The 21405-nt window shown below is 37.0% G+C and overlaps 1 protein-coding gene across 24 annotated transcripts in view; it reads left to right on the top strand.

Annotated features, from left to right (window-relative positions):
* LOC128258561 (protein alan shepard) overlaps positions 1-21405 on the top strand; it is a 131082-nt gene that overhangs the window by 86733 nt on the left and 22944 nt on the right. Inside the window, exon 1 of one of the 24 annotated variants that reach the window (XM_052990246.1) lies at positions 13830-14458. The exons of the other annotated variants lie outside the window; for them this stretch is intronic. The gene's annotated coding sequence lies outside the window, so the exon portion shown is untranslated. Of the gene's footprint in view, positions 1-13829; positions 14459-21405 lie in introns of those variants that run through there. 24 annotated transcript variants of the gene reach the window in all.

The following is a 21405-nucleotide window of genomic DNA, read 5'->3' as shown; positions in this document are numbered from 1 at the left end:
ACTCTACGTTAATAGCACACTAACATTCTTTTTAACCCACCATCCCGATTTTCTTAAAAATTTTGTCATCCAATGAACTTGTCAAAAAGGAGTTTTCTTCAAAATTTCCTTCCTTTCTCTTCACTTTCCTTCATCTTGCTTCACTTTACGGCTTCATTAACTTTTTTTTTAATATTTCACACGTATACTCGTGTCATCCTGCCTTGCAAAAGCTATTTTTCCATCCGTTGCTCATTAAAACGCAGCCAAACGAGAATTTTTACTTCTTTCGTTGCTCTTTTTAATAGTTTTTTTTGGTGAAGAAAAAAAAAACAAGTTATAATGTTATATCTATTTTAATTGCAAAATGCTCCCCAAACTTCACAATAATGGAGTTTTTCCATTACGATCCTTCGGAGTTGGCTTGTGGAATGGTGTGTCTGTTTCGACTCCTTGCCATAATTAAACTGCCATTTGGCACGTACGCGAACTTAATGATATTTACAGCAAAAACCCTGGAACACAAAATGACACAAAAAAAAATGTATTGGGAGCCAGAAGCATGGACATGGCAAAAAAGCTGCTGACACGTCGCGAAGTCCTGTCCCTTCAGTCTGTCACTCCTGAAGTCCTGTGCAACTCCTCCTCCTTCTGGACTACGTGTTCTTTTACCGCCCAATTTGGGTGTTCGTTCTCGTTCTTTTTTTGTCATTAGCTTTGCTGGCAAAACATATTTTTGGGTACACTTTAATTGGGCGTCTAGGTTTGGGGTATGCATTTTTAAGCTGAAAATTATTATACTGTTAAAAAAAATGAGGTCTCATACGTTGGAATACTTTTTTTTTAATTCCGAATATAGCGTTTATTTGATCTTGTAAACCAGATCGAAAACATAAAGTTCATATGTCAATATTAAGAAAAATTGAATAGGGTATAAAAAATATTCGTTCCCTTTGGTTTTTACAATTTCCACAACATTTACGAAAGGTGCCGTCGGAAGACGTGTTTTTTGCGTCCATCGTTTTTTTATTATTTGATTTCTTAAAACATCCTCTATTTTCTAACCAATATAACTCCTCGAAAGTTGGCATACTTTGTTAGTCCCCATCAATTTTATTGAGTTTGAGTTTTTCTAAGTATATAATTTGCCTAGTCTGCGGCGCTTCCTCTTATTTCCGCTTTAGCTTCTAGTTTTTTCTTTTCCTTCCTGGTATGAAAACCTAACGGGAAAATTAAGAAATTCCTGAAGGATAATTGCTTGGCATACGTGCTGGAATGTGCGCTCTTCTTCTATCTCACTCTTTCTTCACAGCCCTCAAAGTTGCCATATACCGCTCCTTGTTTTTTCTACACTTTTACTTGTTCCTTTTTTGCTGCTTTTTTCTTATTTTACTTTTTAATTCGTCGCAAATATTTTTGCACATAATATTCAAGTTGCGTGCTTTGGATAAACTTTATTCACCCCTTTTGTTCTTATACTGTTTTTTATTTAACTACTTCTTACTCATTCTTCATACTTTGCCACAGTACTCTGGTACATTTTTTAAACTATTTTTTTTTTAACTCTTTAACTTTAAGTTTAAGTTGAAGTTTCGTAAGTTCTTCAAGTTGTGCGCCAGGTGTAAAAACAGCCTAAAGGTAGAGAAGAAAATTTTGGGGACAAGGAGCGCAGAGCTAAGGAAGTTTAGATCCTGCTTGGTTGCGTTTTCACTTACATACAAAAACAACGGCACATGTGAGGCAACCCCAGACAGGGTTGCCAACTTTTTCGGTGGTTCCCCCCATGTAAACTGTTGGTTTCAGGGGGTTACAGAAGAAGAATTCTGAGGGGGAACGGCGAAAAGGCAGAACCGTAAAAGAGCTTACTGCGGTTTGCTCTCTCAACTGAACACGATTTTTGAATTAATGCATAAAATGCAAGTTCTTCCTGGACTGCTTCCCTACATTTTCAACCATTTCTTCCGCTCTGTTCTTCTTCATGGCCGCAGGACCTCCGTTTTCGGTGTGCTTGTAACATTTGCAGTGTTTCAGGCCAAATTGAAGTTTAATGTCTAGAATTTTATGGTTTTTATTTTTTGGTTAGCGCGGTAAGTGGTTGAGGATGTATACAAAAGCTTTTTTTCACAAAATCTGAATGTGGAAAAGTTCCCTTCATAAATAAATTCCCTAATTTAAGGACTCCATTCATTATTAATGCAGCATTTTTTAAAATACCTTTGATGAATAGAAAACTTTTTCTGAAATTATAAATTCACAAACAGAATAACCTTTGACAAATATTGCAATTTTTTTCCTAGCCATATCAATTTTGATCAACTTCAATTGCAATTTCAACGCACTCAGTCTTTCCACCAACGACAGCTTTCATTTGTGTGTGAAAACTTTCATATTACTCAAGACGTGGTGCCTGCTGTTGATGTTCTCTAACCCGCTCCAACCTCTCAGAATTTCTGCCATATTTTTCATTCCACTTCAATTATCATTATAGTTCACAATCAGCTGCCAAACGCGTTTATACTTGAGACCCGCCCACTCCTTACTGCCCTCAATGATGCGTCTCGTTTTCAATTTTCTCAATTCCCCAATCGATGGCAGCTTTTCTCTATTTGCAGCTCGGGAAATTCAAAACAAGCTGAACGCGGATGGAAAATAGTCGAGGAAAACTCAAGAAACGTGAAATGAAGACATATTCAATTATGCCAGTTCCGGGAGCCAAGGGGCAAAAGCTGGAAAAACAAGGGGCAGTGGGTGGCCGGGCTTTTGGGTGCTGGGAGAATTGGCAGCGGAGCACAGAGCGCACTTCATCAAACAAAGTGTCAACAAAGTTAAACGAGAAACTGCAGCGACAACAGCAGCAAGAATGGTAATACCAATGGCACACGCAATCCTTCCCAGAATTCCTCCCCCTGCTCTTCAAAATCATCGGCCGCCTGCTCCGGGTCTGGAACAAAACATAATTCCCAAACAAATATGAATGTCAAACGTGACTGAAATGCAAACGAAAAAGAAACAGAGTATAATCCCAAAAAAGGTGAAAAATGAGAAAGAACTTTGATTTTTGCCAGGAAAATTGAATACTTCATGCTCTTTAAAACTGAGTTCAAACAAACATTTTTTTAAAATTTTTTCCAAAATTAATATACGAGAAGTAGCAAATTGGAAACATTAATATATTGATAAACAGTTTATTGGGATAATCCAAAATTTTTCGTTTTGTTCACAAAATTTTTCTTACTCAGGTCATATTGACAAGAAATCATTATAGTCTAATGTTTGATAATTTGTATAGAAGTGACACAAAAAACATTTTGCAATAATTTAGTAAATTGAAATATAAAGTTTACAAAAGATATTTATATTTTCTAACCTTTGACATATTTTACCTAAAAAACATTTCTTTACATAAGTCTCAAATGGCTGTCTAAAATATTGGAGAATTGTGAGTAATGGAATGAAATTGTAACTTTACTTCTGGAGTTTTGCTTCCACTTTTTAGTCCCTGAATTGCATGCAACGATGCGTTTTTTTTTTCTTTTAAGGAGTGGTAAACGGATGGGCACTTCCAAACACCTCTAGTTCCCACCTTTAGCATTCATCTATTGTCGCAGTGATTTCATTTATGCAACCGCACAGAATTTCGGACTGAAGGCTCTGCTCTTGCCACTGCTGTGTTGCGTTTTTCAAGGGGTCTCCTCGACACGTTGACCGTAAAAGTTTTCGAGCTGTTGGGATTCATTAATATTCCATGACTTTTGCGTGGGATTCGTTTATTTTGCTGTTCTCTTGTTTACCCTTCTTCTATTCCAAGGCTTTGGCTTAGCTTTTGGGTTTTTTTTTTTGTTTTTCTTTTTGGCATCTTGTGTGCGCCATGAATTGTTAATATTTATGTGTGACACTATCAATCATCAATCTCTGTCTATGAGTTTTGTGGCCTGCTGCTGCCAGTTTCACAGCCTATCCATCAATATTTGCATTTCTATCTGTGGACTGAAGAACCTCACCGAATTTACACGTTTCTTGCTTTTTTTTTCTTCCAAATTGGAGCAAGTTGTTCTCCCCATTTCGAAATGCTTTTCTTGTGGCTTTTGTTTTGAGATTTTGCGGGCAGAGGGTTTGTGGGGGATTTAGTTATTTTTTTTTTGACAAATTGTTGTATTTCATCAAGGAGCGGGAGGGTTATAAATGAAACAAACACCAAATCTTGAGAGAGGCCAATTATGTCGGAGCAAAGTCAAAAGATTGTTATCAATAGATGGATGGATTGGAAGTGATAGCATTGTATGGGAAGATATTGAAGGGGAATAGATATTCAGGTGAGAAAATTGGGTATACAAGCTGAAATAAATTGCTTTCATCCGAACACGATTTAATATTTTGTGTAGGTTTAATACTTTTATCAACTATTCTATCGTGGTTATTTTTAACGCACACCTACACCCTTGTCATATATATTTCAGTTTAATTTTATTTATTTTTTTTTCAGCTTAGAAAATATTATATATTTTTACAAGCCAATATTTTCTGAAGTTAAAGCTTGACTTAATTATTTTTTAAACGAGAGATTAAAATTGCTTTTAATGAAACACTCACACATTCTTATTGAATTATTTGTAATATTTGGCAAAATTTTATGTTTACTTATGATGCAATTGAACTAAATTTTAAAATGAAAACGCACGAGATTTCATCAATAATTTGATGCGTAAAAGGGGTTTGGGCTGTAAAAAATAAAACAGCTTAAAAGTTCGATTCGATTTAAAAAAAAAGCTTGACCAAAACTTGTCACTTAATGCTGTTTTGATTTAGGTGTGTTCAAAAGATTTAAAAACTCTTGGGATTTCAGTGATGATATTGTAAAAGGACCCTTAAAATTATACCAATTCTTATCACTCATCGGCTCACCCTTTACTTATCTTTCTCTTTCTCTTTTTTTTTGCAGGTAAGTTTCAAAAGAATTTTTATGAGGTAAACAATGAAACAACAACAAAAATAAGCTAAGAAAGAGGTAAGTGTGGGGTTGAAGAACACCGTCGGGGATAGGCCTTCGCAACTTGTTCCCTTTTGTCCTGCTGCAATTTGCCGTTTAATTATTCAACGAGGATTTGTATCCTTTAACTATAGTGGGTACTTCACTCTTTCGCTCCCTCTTTTGCAAAGCCAAAAGTTAAAGTCCCGTCCCCGAAAAAAAGAAGCGGTAGGGGGGTAGACAAAGCTCGAATCACTTTGTTTGCCCTGCACTTAGGCCACGCTGCCACACGGCTATAATCGGCTCAAAGTTAACTAACACAAAAAAAAAAAAAATAGAAAACGAGAAGAGGAAAATGCTTCCGCCCGCTGTTTCCCACCCACTTGTCGCACATTTTAATTGGCAATTTGGTGGAGGCTGTCAGCAGGAGATGAAGGGGCTGCCGGGATCAGTGGAACGACTCTGAGAAGCAGGAAGAGCAGTAGCAGCAGCAGCAGCAGCAGCAGCTCCTGTGTAACACAATAAGCCGCGACATGTCCCAGAACCTCCTCCCACGACATGTGAGCATAAACAAACAGTTTACGCCTCACCACCCACCAGTTTTCCACCCAGAACCTCTCGACCCCCTCCCCCACGCATGCTGGTAAAGCGAAAATTGACACTTTTAACAAGTCGAAGGAAAAAAATGTCGCCTGTCGAGAGTTTAACCCGAAAAAAGCAGCAAAAAGTTGGCAAGGAAAAGAGGAGGAAAGCTCGAAAAATGGCAGGACGACAAAATTCGCGGGTGGAAACCCACCCGGCCAGCAAGATGAAAGCCAAGTGTCAGCGGGGAAGCTGGAGAAAAGCAGAGGAAACTGGGCGGAAGGCGGCTGATACTGTGTGATTCGTTAAGTGGCATTCCCGTTAGTCAAAAGGCCAAAGCCCCTGCTATAAAGCCCCAAAAAACCCCCTTTTTCCTCACGAACATGGCCAATTTACGCGTTGATAAACTTTTTTGTTCCTTGTCGACGGCTTTGTTGCTCTGAGGCTTGTTTAGAAATTAGAAAAGTTGGAACAACATGCGGTACAACGAATAACGTCAATAATTTTAAAAGACAATCCCACACACACAAGCACGCCCACTCAGCTTAAAATTCCTTATTTCATTGGTATTTCCATTTAAAAGGTTTGGCTTGCTGCTTTGAAATGGGACGATTTTTATTTGAGGAAAGAGGTATTCTGTTCTAAAAATAAGTGTACAAATAGTCAGCTTTATAACCTTGTGAGCTTGATGATGAAGGTTTAAAATCAGTTTGGATTGTTGGCCTTATAAAAAACAAAAAAACAAAAAAACAAAAGAATTTAAAATTAAACTTAAATTTTTGATAATGCTGCTAAAAAAAAGCTTCTCGCAGACATGGTCTAAGCTTATAATTTTTTTAATTGTAGTGAAATTTAAGCTGAGCAAAATGTTTTTTTTTTGTAAAACGACCAGCGCAAAGTGGTTTGGTGGAAATGTGTGGGAGAGGCCCACAAGGAAAAGCATTAGCGAAGTCACATAGGTGGGTAATACATATCCACAGGGGGTGGTGTGGTATCTATGGCGAACTGTGGCACATGTAGGGGGTGTCCAGTAGCGGGTCTTTCGGCCACCCACCGGATGTTCATAAATCACTTTTTCCCGTTGCCGCTGCCGCTGCTGCTGCTGCTGCTTTTGTTGCGCTTTTAATGTTTGCTCTGTGATCAAACTCAGATTTGCTGTCAACCGAAACTGGGCTCCATAACAGCACTCCTCCATCGCGCTTTATACCAACTCCTGCCCCTGTGACACTCACACACCGCTTCAAGTTACACACACTGGCACACCCTATATCGGTGACCTTACACACAGGAAAAATCGTAGCACTATCAGTCGTAATTGTGCTTAAAATCGTTTATTCTAATGAATTTTCTGTTTTTATGCATTTTGAACTGATAATAAATTCTCAAAGTTTACATTAATAAAAATATCAATTTTTGGAGAAATTATAAAAAACTTTTAAATACCAGACAAATGTTTGAACTCTTGAACTAAAACATTCTTTCTTCTCATTTTCAAAAAAAAAACAAAAGTTTTTTTAATTTCTTATTTGTAATCAATATCAGTTGTAAAACGTTTTCTTTATTTTTGCCTCTTTGAAATTTTTTTAGATCATAGATAAAAATCATAGGTCAAAGTATTCTTTACATCCAAAACATTGTTAATTGGATATACCAGACAGAGTTCTTACCAATATCATTTTTTTTCTCTCTACTGGAAAGTCTCATATGAAAAGTGGGTGTATGTATTGAGTATATCGGTTTACATTGAATTACGCTTGACTGATGACACTGCCGTTTCGGATTCTTCCTGGCCTCTCTTTTCCTCCTTCAAAGTCCTTGTGTCCAGGGAAAGTCATGTAACGATTGTCCCCACCCATTTATTCCACTCCCCACTTGCTCTGGGGCACACTTAATGTTCATTAAATTTATGAAAATTTCAGCAATGATTTATGATCCTTCTGGGGCTGGCCCACCCACCTTCCCTCACTCTTTTTCTCTCCTTTTCTGTCTGGCGGAGAATCGTTTTAATGAGCTTTGAAGTCAATGTGAACTCAATTTAATGGATTTTCTAGGAATTTATTCTTCTATTTCTTTTGGGTGTCATTTGGGTAGATTAAAGCTTTTCTACATTGAATTAGTTAAGCGGTTTTTAATATCATGTGTGGATAGATAGAAACTTTTTTTATGTCATAGCTTCGATTTAAAATCATTTAAAATTAGAGTTGAAATTGATTGTGAAGTAGCAATCTTCAGGTATTTGAATTTATGAAAAAAAAACACTCTACGTGTTTTAGAAAAAGAACAACTTAATAATCGCAAGGGATATACTCTATGTTAATAATAAAACGGTTTTGGGGATTTTTCCAGATATTTCACACAAAACTAGGAAACAAGGAGCATAGCTGCCATTTATCTTACATTATGCGGTACTCGATTTGGGTCCATCTGCAGTAAGTTACCCATTCTCCAAAAGATAACTCCCTTAACGGTGGGCTGAGCACGCACCAAATTAACCTGAACATTGAATGCTTTTGTTGGAGCACCCATTCCAACCATTAAGATATCAATTTTATGCATGCCCACAGTTCCAGGCTCGGACAAATCCTCGACTCAGTTGCCCAATTTTGCTCATACATAGAAATTATATATTACCGATTACATATAAGTGTGGGGTTTTTGGGGGTAACTGTCTAATTTAGTCCGAGACATGACTTCAAATGTCAACCAATTGTTGGCCCCTCACACTCCGTCCACCAGTTAATGTCCATTATGGATGGATGTCCATTAATGTTCATGTTTTCATGGTTATGTTTGTCATTAAAATGGACAACACGCACACACAGTTACACCAACGCATATACACGCTACAGGATATCACACACACATCTGCAGCTGTGAGAAACAATTCCCTTGTTATCGCTATCGTGTTCAATTTAGTGAAAAGTGAGAAGTGAATTTACTTGGCTTAAATGGATTGACTTGTACTTACTTTCTTCATCATTAGGTGCCAAATCCTAACTAGAATACGGACTATCCCTTGATCTTAAAAAGTTCTAGCTATCTGTTTATCATTTTCCTTAAATTTTCATAATAAGTCCCCTGTTTGCACTGCTAAGTTAAACTAATTTCCATCTCTATCATAACCTTGAAATTGCTTGCCAGACCAACAAACTTTAATGGACCTGTTTCACCCCTGTGTTTCCTTAAAATTTTATGGGTTTTAGCCCCCTTTTGAGCTGATTTTCCACCAGCAGCGGATGCACTTAATGCAATTCCTCTTATTTCTTGGCAATTCAGGTATTTTATTCACATTTTACACTTGAACATCACCAGCAGGCTTCCCCCTTTCGACATTCTGTGGCAAAAGTCCTGAAGAGATTTTAAGGGGGATTAAGACATGGAATTTGTGGAAACTCTGCTTTAAAACCAAGGAGTACGCCACTGCTCTCGTTTCTGTTATATGGAATTTTCTGCTTTGCATATTTTCCCGTGACTTGCGAAGAGTTCCTACCCATTTTTTGTGCTGGAAAATTTTCGCCTAGAGTTGGGATAATGAGATTATGATGGATACATTCCTACTCGGCTTCATCTTAAGGTGGCTTAGTTCTTGTGTGAGGGGTGTACGAGAACGAAAAGGGGCAGGGACTTTGAGAAAAGCCTGCTTAATGGCCAAGTATTACCGCAGGATTTCCCTGGCAAATTCAAAGTTGACAAAGTCAACGCCAAGAAAGGAACTCAGAAGGCTGAAGTGTACGTTGCGCCAACCCTTTTTTATTTTATCTCATCGCCAACGCCCACAATTTTGCTCCGTAATTTCCCATTAATTGCAGTAAATCTGTTTATCCTCGATGTGCTTATCTTAAGTTCACTCTTATCGCGTATTTCCCAAAAATAAACCGAACGCAAATAAAAATTCATAATCGATAAGAAACGCCCACAAAATAATCTACTCGTTGCATTCGTTATATATGATTCTCATATGGCAAAAACATGTCATATTTTAATGTAAGCCTTTTTCCGTTGCCACGTTTTATTTTTAACCGATTGCCAATAAAAGCGACGTAGATCTGTAGGAATTTAAATCATCCAATCGGAGAAGTTTTTCGACTTTACTTTCAATTGATTTCAAATACATTATTAATGAAGCTTAATTTATGTCTTAGCTTGGTTATTTGCAACCATACATATTATTTTTCAAATATTTCCTCCTAAAATATTCTCCAAATCCCAGTTTTGTTTTTTACTTAGAAAAGGTTCTATCTGCCCCACAGTAATTGTGTTATTAAAAGAGTGTGAGCTGATAAATATTGCTTCATAAATACGAGCTTGGCCATTAACGTTAAAGCTTTTATCTTGAACTTCCACCAACCTAAACACTGTCTCCTCCCATCCTTAATACCCATCACCGACTCCCTTTTTTCGCACATGTTTACTTATTTATTTGAATACACATTTATATTTATTTCCTGCTGCGATAATTTTTGCGCTGCTGCTGCGGCGTTGACAACAACAATTGCCAAGGATTGACAGGCGACATGCAATAAAAATGTTTGCCGACTACACTTAAAGCCAAGCCTGTATTAACAGGCAAACTATTTTTATCAGTTAAAAAACAAATAAAATTGTTCCTCCTAAAAATCTTTACATATGAACATAGGAACCTTAATGAAATCTTTTTTGTTTTGTTGTTATTTTATTTAAGTTTTTTTTTTTTATTTTCATATGTATTATTATTTTTAACTACCGCTATGTTAACTGTGTTTGGTGTGCTGAGAATTCTATGTTGGGGGTGTGGTTTGGGTGGGTAAGGACTTTGTGGTTTAGTGCTTAGACAGTTTTGGATGGTCAATCGGTCAGTCAGGGGACAGAATGCGGCAAATTGATGAGCAGCTAATGCTGCTGACGCCGCTGCCGCCGCATGCGTCTCTGCTAGCGTATCTGTCGACGGCACCAGCATTTACTGGCAAGAAAATAGCGAAAGAAAACGGTGAAAGGGAAGCAACGAGAAGAGGGCCCAAAAGTAGTTGGACTGATAAGAAAAACGAACGTATGATGAATAAACCAGAAAGAAAGGGAGTTGGAAAAACCAAGTAATGAGGATTTAATTTTTTGACGACCTACAAACAAATGTACATAAAAAAAAATGGAATGAAATGAAATGAGACAAGAGATGTACACGCTGTAGAAAAAGGCATACAAAATAAACATACAGATCTTAGTCGTTTTAAATTATTTATTTCTATCAGTGTATAATTAAACAAGATGCGATAAAAGGTATAAGATTATAGCAATGGGAATGGGAGTCGGAGATGGTAAGTGGGAGATGAGAATGTAAGTAAAAGTTGGAAAGGAAGGAAAACGAGAAACACATGAGCAACAGTCCAACAACAACGAAAACTTGGAGTCCAACTCGCATAACAGTTGAACAAACAGTAAATGCTATTAGAACAGAAGATGCTGCCTGCGTCACTAGCGAAAGGAAAAGAGAGAGATGAGAGATAAAGATAGAGGGTGGATGGGTCTGCTGCTATTACTGTAATCGCTACGCCGCTGATAATGTATTTATTATAAACAATTGCGGTCAACACAATAGTTCTAACAAATAAAACTGTTTTGTTATTTACAAATTTTTGGTAGGAACTTCTAACGAGAACTCAACAGCTTTAAAGCTTACAAAAGAAGATTAAGTGGTGTCTTTTATTTGTTTTAATAACTACATTTTAGAAACCAACAGCGAGAAAATTTTCATCAACTATATTTTTAGAACAAATGCCTTACTTTAACATTCTAACTATTAAGTGTTAGCAATAGCTGATAATACTTTCAACTTAATCTATATCAGTTTAGAATATAAATAAAACTAGAGGGTAATTAAAATGTATATAAATAAAATTAAGTTTTGGTACCACGTTTTATTTATGTTAAAAACTCTGCTATTGATCCTGATAAAAAAATGTGAAATTTATAGCTTCTGTACCGCTCTTCTTACTGTTACATGTTTTTAACGCGTACATTACACACTTTACTCTACAAGCAATGGATATAAAATACCAGGTTATCAGAATTAGTTTTATTAGCGCTCTATTAATTTGGCCTCAGCTGTGCGCACCTTTCCCATGTGTATGTATTTTTTTTGCCCCATTCACACCCCGTTTTTCTTCTTCTTTAGCGTTGACGTCGACTGCGAGACGTCGACCAGCATGAAAATGCAGGAGGAAAAAGAGGAGAAGGAGGGGGGATGCCGCAAGCCGATAAAAAGGCAGGCAAAGTCGCAATTTTCCCCGCACAGATGTGTGTGTGTGTGCGCGTTTTCCATATGGGCGCATTTATACGCGTTCGTTTTCAATTGAAAATCCCCCCGGCTTTCGCCTTCTCGCTCTATAATATTGTTTCTCTCTCTGTTTCGTTTGTTTTGCTATTATCATGGTTGTTCCTCCATCTTTCCTCCCCCCTCCATCCAGCCTTTCCTCTTAACCCACATACAAGGTTTTCTTTTTTGCCAACGCATTTTGCTTTTTATCAGCTGATACTCGCCGTCTCCCTTTCTCCCCTTCCTCTCTAACGCAAATAAAATGTAAGCCATAAAATTGCAATTCTCCATTGAAATAGCTTTCTTTAATTCGTTTCTTTTGTCTCAATGGTATTTTTGCATATCTTTATTCAAGCCTTTTTGCTTGATTTGATGCTTTGTTAGATTTTATGTAAAGAGTGTAATACCATAAACTAATAACAAATTACATTATAATGGTGACTTATAAAAAAAAATTATTGGGAAACACTTAATAGACAGAACTGGTTTTATAGAAAAACTCGTCGGTTTTATTTTCTCTCTCTTAAACAAAAACAAGTGTTAGCATCATTATATTCATATAATCTAGTTGGTCAAACAAAATATTTCTATTAAATATCAACGAAACTTTTATCATAATAAATAAAAAATGGATATATATATATTTTTCTGATAATTAGTTATTACCTCAATGGGAATGCCTTTCCCTTGTTCTTTTCATTCTGTCAAATAGGTAATTGTCAATCGATCAGTAGAAGCAATTTAAAAAAGTCAAAGATTCATTCGCTGTGAGATATGGGTATTTCCAGTAGGAACATCTATCTTTAAACAGGTTTCTCTTAGCTTCGTGAGTGAAAAAAAACAATGTTTTATTTTTCAATATTACAAAAAGTTGGTAAGCCAAAATTTCAAAACGAAAGGGGGATTTCTTCAACTCAAACACACAATCTAGCACTCGTGTTTAGCTCTAAAATAAATTGGGGGAAATTATTCAAGGCAGACAGGTGGCCATTATAATATTTTGTAATGTTTTTCCCCGGCTTATTATTTATTTATACGAGTGGCAAACAAAACAAAGTCGGTCCAAAACCCGCCAAAAACGATGAGAAGGCGACAAAATTTGTTGAACAGCTCATCAGCTGGTGACTTTTGGGGGGTGGTGGAAAATTTCGATGCGGGCTAATAGAAGACAGTGGATAGCAGACAGCCGCAACACTCAAATTTCTTTCAGACGGCCAAGTCAAAAAAAAAAAAAAAACACTTGTTAAAACTACTTATATGTACAGTGGATGATCGTTGAAAAGAAAATGCTAAATACTGTTATTAAAAAAAACCAATTAAAAATTATTTTTCCAAGAAACGCAGAAAATTGCTGGCTTATAATATTTTGAAGGGCATTTGCATTTGCAATTGCATTCAGCCAAAGCTTAATTTTGAATTTTTCAAGCTAAGTATGTATATAGGCAAAACGAAGGGAAAAGAGATACACCGAAATTGGCAAAACGAGTAAGAGAGCGAAACTCGTCTGCCATATGATGAATGAAGTTATATTTCTGCCACACGTCCATTTTCTGCTCCACTGTGCGAATTTTTTGTGTGTTGGTTCTGCTTCTTCTCGCCTTTTTTTGGGTGGTGGCGCTTTGCAACGTAGACAGAGGCAGCAGCGTCGACTGAGGCAGAGGCAGCACTGACTCAGACGTTGACGTCAGTTCTTTCTCTCTCTCACTTCCCTTTTGCATTTGCACACTCTCTCTTTTGGGGAAAAATTCACCCCCGCCGCATAAAAAATTTCTTTTTCCGGTAAGTTAAGGGTGTGGGTGGGAAAGAGAATGAGGGGAGTTTCGTTTGCCGGCGCTTTTCTACAACTATTGCTTGCCACTCTCTTCGCCTTCGCTGTTCTCTTCCCGCATTCCCGCCTCGTTCATTCATTCATTAGGCGCTCATTCTCTCGCTCTCTGCGCATGCCCTCAGCCGCGCTGCTTCTGCCGCTGCCTACGTCGACGCCGCGTTGCTTGAATTCTGTTTTCAGCTCGCTTCACAGTTTGATTTTAATTTTTGTCGCGGTTAGTTCGCAGAGCGCGAAGTTCGTCCACTGTTACAAGGGAATTTTGCTAAATCTCTTCTCCCAAATAACTTCCTCCCAAATTTCGAGATCAGCTGCTCTCGTAACAACCGTAACTGTAGTTACTTCGTCTCTTCTAAATCGTTCGTTTTGCGTGTGTGTGTGTCGCCAAGTGTTTATTTGTATGTGCGTACGCTTAAAGCTGACGAACATAAAGAAAACGAAACAAGAAAAATATAAATTATAGCAAAATAATAATTTATAAGCAGAAAGAGAGCGTGCATACGTGTGTGTGCGTGTGCATAATAAATATATAAAAATAGCAATAGAAAGTTGTTAAAGCGTTGGCAAAAAAGCCAACGAACAGCGAGAGGAAGCGGAGAACAAAATAGTTAAAGCCAAAGTTGACTGCGCTGCCCACGACGCTGCCAGCGTCGCACTTGAAAACGTCGCAAAAGTTTGTAAACACGCCAGTGTGTGTGCGTGTGTGTTTTTGCCGGTGTGACAGTGTGCGTATGCCTAGAAAAGAGTAAAGTAGAAGCCGAAGAAGAAGAAGACGAGGAAGAAGCAGAAAAAGCAGCTAAGAAGCCGACAGCAAAAAGTAAATAAAACCAAATTGCCTCTGGCAAAATACTATTAAATTAGACACATACTCAAATTAATAACAAAAAGAAAAAATGAATGATTCGCCCACACACACACTGAAAATCGCCATAAAGTTCAATGTCTGTTTGTTTGTTCCAACATTTTAAATAAATTTCTCTCTCTTTGTGGCGTGTATAATTAAATAATATCATAGTGTGTGTGTGCGTGTTGAGATTTTTGTAGAACGTTTCGCCAGCGATTAAAGGTTAGCCACATTTTTTGGCACAAAAAGTCATAAAAAACCAGAAGACAAATGCCAAACATCAAGATGAAGTTCACCAAACAAATGGAAGGAAGGGAACTAAAAAATCAGCTGATTTTGATTTTCATTGGGAATTACCAGCTTGAATTCCAGGAAACGTTCTTTCCGTTCTTTGTTTTTGTTTAGTTTTCATTCTGATGTATATTAATTATTGAGAAAAATATTGCACGCAACGAAAATTGAGAGTTTTTCCTTTTTTAAATTGGTTGATAATAAGGTAATCTTTTTGTTGATCTCTATTGTCACTAAAACTAATTGAATGCAACGCTCGGTTCTAAATTTAATATGACTTATAAAATATATTCAAATATATAATTCGTTAGAAATCTTTTAACAACAAAATGAAAGCATTGTGTTTTACAGATTTTCTATCTTAACGCTTATAGAATAATGAAGCGCTGCCTTTGAATTAGTCAATTTGATTCAGATTGCTGTGAGTATATGTCTGTACATGAGCTGGTAGTGCCATGCACGATTGTGTAGAGTGCAATCGGACCTCCTCATTTTTTATGCACTGAAAAAAACATTTCATTTTTAGTAATCACAAGTTTTAAGATTTTAAAAAAACTTTAAACTTTGTCTTTCTAGTGTATTTTCCTGAGTTGTTCGAATAACAATATAAAACCAAAACTTTAAACAAAGAAGTACTTCTCTTTTGGAATTTTTAAGTTTAGTTTTTGTTTAACTTGACCTTATTTTATTATTTTTGACCATAAAATTGAAATTTATTTTGAAACAAACAAAACCAAAATAATTTCCAGTGATATTTTACCCTATTCAAAGAATACAGTCTGATATGAAAGCGACGAGGCAACGACTGATTAAGTCGGCCGACTGGCCCCTCTCGCTTTTGGCACCCCTTTCCTTTCCTTAGCCACGCCTTAAGGTCGAAGTGCCAGTTGAGCTTGTGAAGTCCAAGGTTAAGCCTTTATTTTGGTGTTTGCAATAGTAGTAGTGCCTGGTTGTGTGATAAAAGAGGGAAACTTTATTTTTGGCGTTTTTTGGTGGCTTTTGTTTGTGCACTTCTTTCCTTGTCCCTTCTCTTATCGTTTGCTCCTTTCTGTCCTTTGTCTCGCCGACAAGGAATAAGGGAATAAAGAAGACAAAGTGAGAAATGAAAACAACCCTCGAAAATGGGCAACAATGAAATTTCTTAACAGCTTCAAGGAACTTTCTCTGGAAACAAGTTGCAGTCATTGCACCCTCCTTCTCTTTACATCCTTTTTTCTCTTCTCAGCCCACGCCCCAAAAACAAGGCGACCAGACTACATCGTTAACCTGGCCCACGGCCTTAGGGGATTATTTTGCCACCCCACCGCCCCCAAAACCTCATCTTGTTCTTTGTTTTATTTCTGTAACAAAGTAAAAGTTGTAAAAAAATAAGAAAAGACAGCGAAATAAGAAGAGGGAATAAAAAAAGCAAAGATGCTGAACGTGAGCGGAGAACTGTGAACTCTCACCTCGGCACATGTCCTTAAACAGCTGAAGCATCCCCTCTTGTGACCCAACCACCCACTTAGTTCCACACTGAAATAAATGTAAAAAAATCCTAATTGTTTTACTTTTTAAAATGTTCCAGCGTAATTTTAATGGGATCCAATTATTTTAAAATGTACTGCCTAATGCTTTGAGTAGTTTTGTATTATCCCTCCAAAAAAAGGTACAATTTTGAAATATACTTTTCAAGCTTGAGGAATATGAGTATAAGAGTTTTGTGAAAATGAACCTTATCCTGTTAATATTAAAAATAAAACATATACATTATCTTGGATATATGAATAAAGACATTTCTCAGTGCAATTTTGCAGCCTGCTCATCTTCATCCTTTTACCATTTTCGGGGTTTTCCTTTGCTTTTGCCTGGCTCATCTGTTTTATGTCTTTTTGGCCGCAGCATTTTTTATGGTTTGTTGGCAATTTCAGGATTTACATATTCCCTTTAGCCCACCCATTTTATCCGCTCACCCCCTGCTTTTTCCACCACCACTTTGAACTTGTACTCGCTTTGCTTTGCACTTATCGCGCGGTGTTGACTTCCTGGCCCAAAGGAAAAAGGAGCAGAATCGGACAGAACAATTTGTTAGTCAAGTTGCTACATTTCCCTATTTCATTTCGGGGGGTTGCTAGGCAGTTTTTTTGGTATTATTTGTGTGGAAGAGCGCTGGTGTGAACTTTTGTACGTGCTCAAAAATGCAAATCCACCGAAATGAAACGCAGCAATAATAACAAAAAAGACAAAAGAAAATATAATAAAAAGTACATGAGCGACAAGCGTAAAAAATAAACAAATGTTTTCTACACATTTGAAATGTTGAAATAATACACAAACAGAATAAGCTTGGGAATAAAACACAAATAATCAAACAAAACGGTTAGTACCTATGGAAATAATACAATTTATAATACAACTTTGAAGATGGGATGGCGAGCATGCGTTCTATAACTTTCCCTTTTATTTCGGCGAAACACAATATTTTATATTAACATAAAAAGCCATTTAGATAAAATATCAAATTTACGTTATTGATGCGTCATGAAAGGTTCTTTGGTTTTCCCCATCACAAAACGTCTCGAATGACCATCAAGTTTAAAGTTTCCATTTTATCGGAAATTCACTTGACATTTAAAAATTGAAATTGTGTTTTTCCCCCTCTTTAAAAAACTCGTATGTTACAGTCCAAACAAAACCCATTTTGCTAATCTAATAAACTTCAAACGAATAATGGTGAATTCCTGGAACTTACAACAAATGATATGGGAAGTCGTCGAGAAAAGTAAGCGAGCGGGGGTGGCAAAAATAGCCCCCGGCACATTCTCCTCCCTCGATAACAATATCGAGTTTAGTCAGCCCCCGGCGATAACACGAAATGTCCCCTTATCAGTTTGTGGAAAAAAGTACAGAAAATATTATGTCAACTGTTTGACAAAACAAGAGCGATAGATACTATATGTATAAATATATATATATATATATATATATATATATATATATATCAAGTGACGCGACTGCTGATGAAACTTTTTTATAAAAATGAGTCAACGCCATGGAATGAACGTGGTAAGCGGTATATAAAGTAGGGTGTTTGTAATCAGGTTGAGAGTGCCTAGTGGGAATATAAGAGGGAGAGGCCTTTTCCCTACGGTTTTAAGGCTACGGAGTATGTTAATATGCACATAAGTTTGTTAGATAAATTTACTTGTTTATCACTTATTGGCTCTATTTATGCGCAGTGTGTTTGATAAAATTTATAATAGTTTAATTGATAAAGTAACATTATTAGAAAATATATCAAAACCAAGTTGCGTTAGAGGCATGTAGTATACTCTATTATTGGGTCAAGGTTTTTGTTTTGACATTTAAATACAAGAAAGATAGCAGAAATATGTAGCTAATGTATTTAAATTTCTTATCTTATAAAATATATACAAAGTATTTAATATTTTGTGTGTAATCTTTTATGAAAGAATGTATTCAGAATAACAAGGACATTCCTAACAATTTTTAAACACATTCGCAGTTTGAAAATCGTGATTTCTGAAAAGTATATAACTTTAGCTATCTTAATCTCACCTTTTATAATTTTTCAACTGAAAAATGTGTGGCTTTTATTCTAAAAGGTAAATTAATTCATAAAATGGTTTTTATTAACTTTTGTTCATTAACAAAGATATACAGATTTTCCTAAGTTTTTTCTACCTTTCTCTTTCTGGACTTCCTCTTCTTCCTTCCGCTGGTTTTTACAGCTTCTTCCAAAGATGATTGAATTTTAGTGGTTTGCTGTTGTCTTGGCCACAAAGTGTTGTCAGGTGCTTTTTATGGTTTTTGCTTTCCTGTCGTTTCTCTTTTAAAGGTCAATTCGCTTGCGCTTTTTTTGTGTGTGTTTCGATTTTACTTCGTTTGCTTTTGAAGTGAGTCATTTTCAATTCACACAAAAACACAAACACACGCAGTCCCACTGCTTCAGTTTGCTTTAGTTGTTAAAGTTCGTTTATTCCGCGGCTTTTGCTGGCCAGTGTAATTAACGTAGGCGTTTTGTTTGCATGGGGGACACATTTTTCTCGCTCTGAAGCTTGCACTATCTCTGTTTCTCCCCGGCACATGTGGCGTATGAGTGATAAAACATTTTGTGTGTTTTCCTCCATTAATCGCCAGCCAAAAACAGGCAAAAGAACAAAAATAACAGATATCACCTTTAACAGTTGCAACCTGTGCTCTGGTTTTCCAGTTTACTGGCTTTTCGTGTTGATTTTGTAGAGTGGTCAGGTGCTGTTTGAATTGGTCGGGAAAAATGGTTGGGAAAAAGCGTTGATGATAATGGGAATGAAGTCGTTTCACATTTGCCTAATTGTTAATGGAGTGTGTGTGTGTGTGTATGTGCCTCTGTTTACCTGGCTGTGCAAGTTAGATCAAAACAAGTGCAGGTGCAATGATATGTGGCATGTAGATGATATGTTTCGTGGCGTGTAGTGCATTTCATTAAGATTTTTGAGTTTAATTTTGAAAAACTTAAAGAGAGCTTTGGGAAAAACTGAATTAAGTTCGGCTTCAAATAACTTATTTTTTTAATGAAAGACCACCTCTAGTATTTTAAAATATTTATTATATACACAGTATAACAAAACGAATCACGTGCAGTTTTCCGTATGCCACTTTTTCAAAATATCCGTTATTGTTCCTAAAAAATTAAGAAACTTGTGCAATGAGAAGAGAGCCGGTTCGCCAGGCCTATTTACATAAACTCTACTCCATTTTCCTGGCTTCAGTACCTTGTTATCTCTGCTGCCCGCTCATTATCCTTTGCCCCCCCCCCCCCCCCAATTTCCGCCATTCTATCCCTCCTTTTGTTCCACCAGTCCCCATTGAACAGTTCAATTAGGTTGAAAATCGGTCGGGCGGGGGCTTTTCACCTCAGTAAATGTTGTTGCCCCTCCTAATTTGCACTAAATGGAGATACAAAGCCTGTCACTCCGCTCCCTGTTGCCATCCTTTTTGGTACCACACTAAATCCCTCATTTTGACGACCCCCTTAAAACGTTAGTAGACTGACCAAAAAACCACTTAGCGAAAGGGAAGGGGATAGTGGTGGAGAAAGAAACAGAGGCAGCCGAAGCCAGCAGAATTTTAGGTTTTGTGCTTGACTTGACTTGCTTTCAGCTAAGTTTTCCTTTTTGTAGCCATATATGGGTAAGCTATTTGTTGGGTAGTCGGTTCTCAGGGGGAGGGACACACACTTCTGCACTTCCTGTCTGTCACAGAAAGAGAAAAACGGGCGAGAAGCGAAAGAGACAGACGAACACACACTCACTTTAGGGGGAGATGTCAAGAAACCGCTTTCCTTTCTTTTTTGTCAGCTTGCAAATTAAATTTAAATACCCGCATAGAGACAGAGAACTCTCGGAGAATGTGTGCGAGTGAGATGGCCATGGGTTTTAAGGGGCTACTGTAACTTTTTGCTGCACAAAACGTGTTGTCTTTGTCACATTCCGGGCTGGCATTGTCCGTTTTTTTTTTATGAAAGTGTGTGTGACTGACACTTCTGTGAGAGCGTGTGTGGAGTATTCAACCTTCCAAAACCCCCCGAATACGACCTACACTCCCCTCGGGCATCACCCCCATTCATCTTTTAGAACCGACTCGTGCTCGTGTTTGAGTTAAGTGTTACTTCCGCTACACACGCATTCGTCGAGACTCAATGCATTCATTATTTATGGGAAGAGAGAGGTGTAATAGAGAATGGGGAGAACATTTGATATTCTTCTCCACATGGGAAAAAATCACAATAAATCCGAGGATCCATCAATGTAATGTTATATAAGTCAAACTGCCCATCTACTATTTTCTGTTACTAAAAATTCTTAAAATTTTCTAATTCTGTGTGCCCAAAAATACTTTAATAACACTGGGAACCAGGTCATAATTCTAAATTCTTAAATATTCAAAAAATAAACAGGTAATATTTTAGAATTTGTATGAACAAAAACCAAAGTTTTGAACTTAACTAGTAAAAATATATATAAAGTCTGGCAAAACAATAATTTAACCCTCGAAAATTATATTTCTGACGAGCTATCGTTCCCAAGACATTTGCTGCTACATGCTGAACGACAGATGATTCGTTTTTGAGTCGTTTTAGGATCCAGCTTCGGATGTTTTGTCCGTTCAATGTCCGGATAAGTATTGTTGTCGAAGTTTTGGTCAACAGGGCCCTTTCGTTTTATATTTAAAAATAACAAGTCTACTATGTTATAAACAAATGTTTGAACTCAATTTCCGTATCTTAACGTCTCTTAAAACTTGAATTTTTATGCGCCAAGTTTTAGGTACGATTTTCTTAAGTTCGACTGCTTACTGTTCTGTGTTTTTCGCTGTGCAGTTAAAATGGTAGATAGTGAGAATAAGAAGAGAATGAGCCGACTTTCTGTAGTTATTTTTCAATGTATCGCCTGAAGCTAAATTCAATTTAAATGCAGCATTTTTGTGTTTAATTGTCAGACACCGCGAAAAAGGGGAGAGCAGGTAAAAGGAGATATGGAACCACTTACATACATAACCATACTATCCATACTTCCCGCTCTTAATGTCCAAAACCCACTTGACCATTCTTTAACCGCGGCTTCCGATCACGTTCTGCAGCTTTATTT

This window comes from Drosophila gunungcola, assembly GCF_025200985.1.
Source record: "Drosophila gunungcola strain Sukarami chromosome 3L unlocalized genomic scaffold, Dgunungcola_SK_2 000003F, whole genome shotgun sequence".
NCBI lineage: Eukaryota > Metazoa > Arthropoda > Insecta > Diptera > Drosophilidae > Drosophila > Drosophila gunungcola.
The sequence above is the reverse complement of the archived record's forward strand: the minus strand, read 5'-3'. Positions and strand labels throughout refer to the sequence as shown.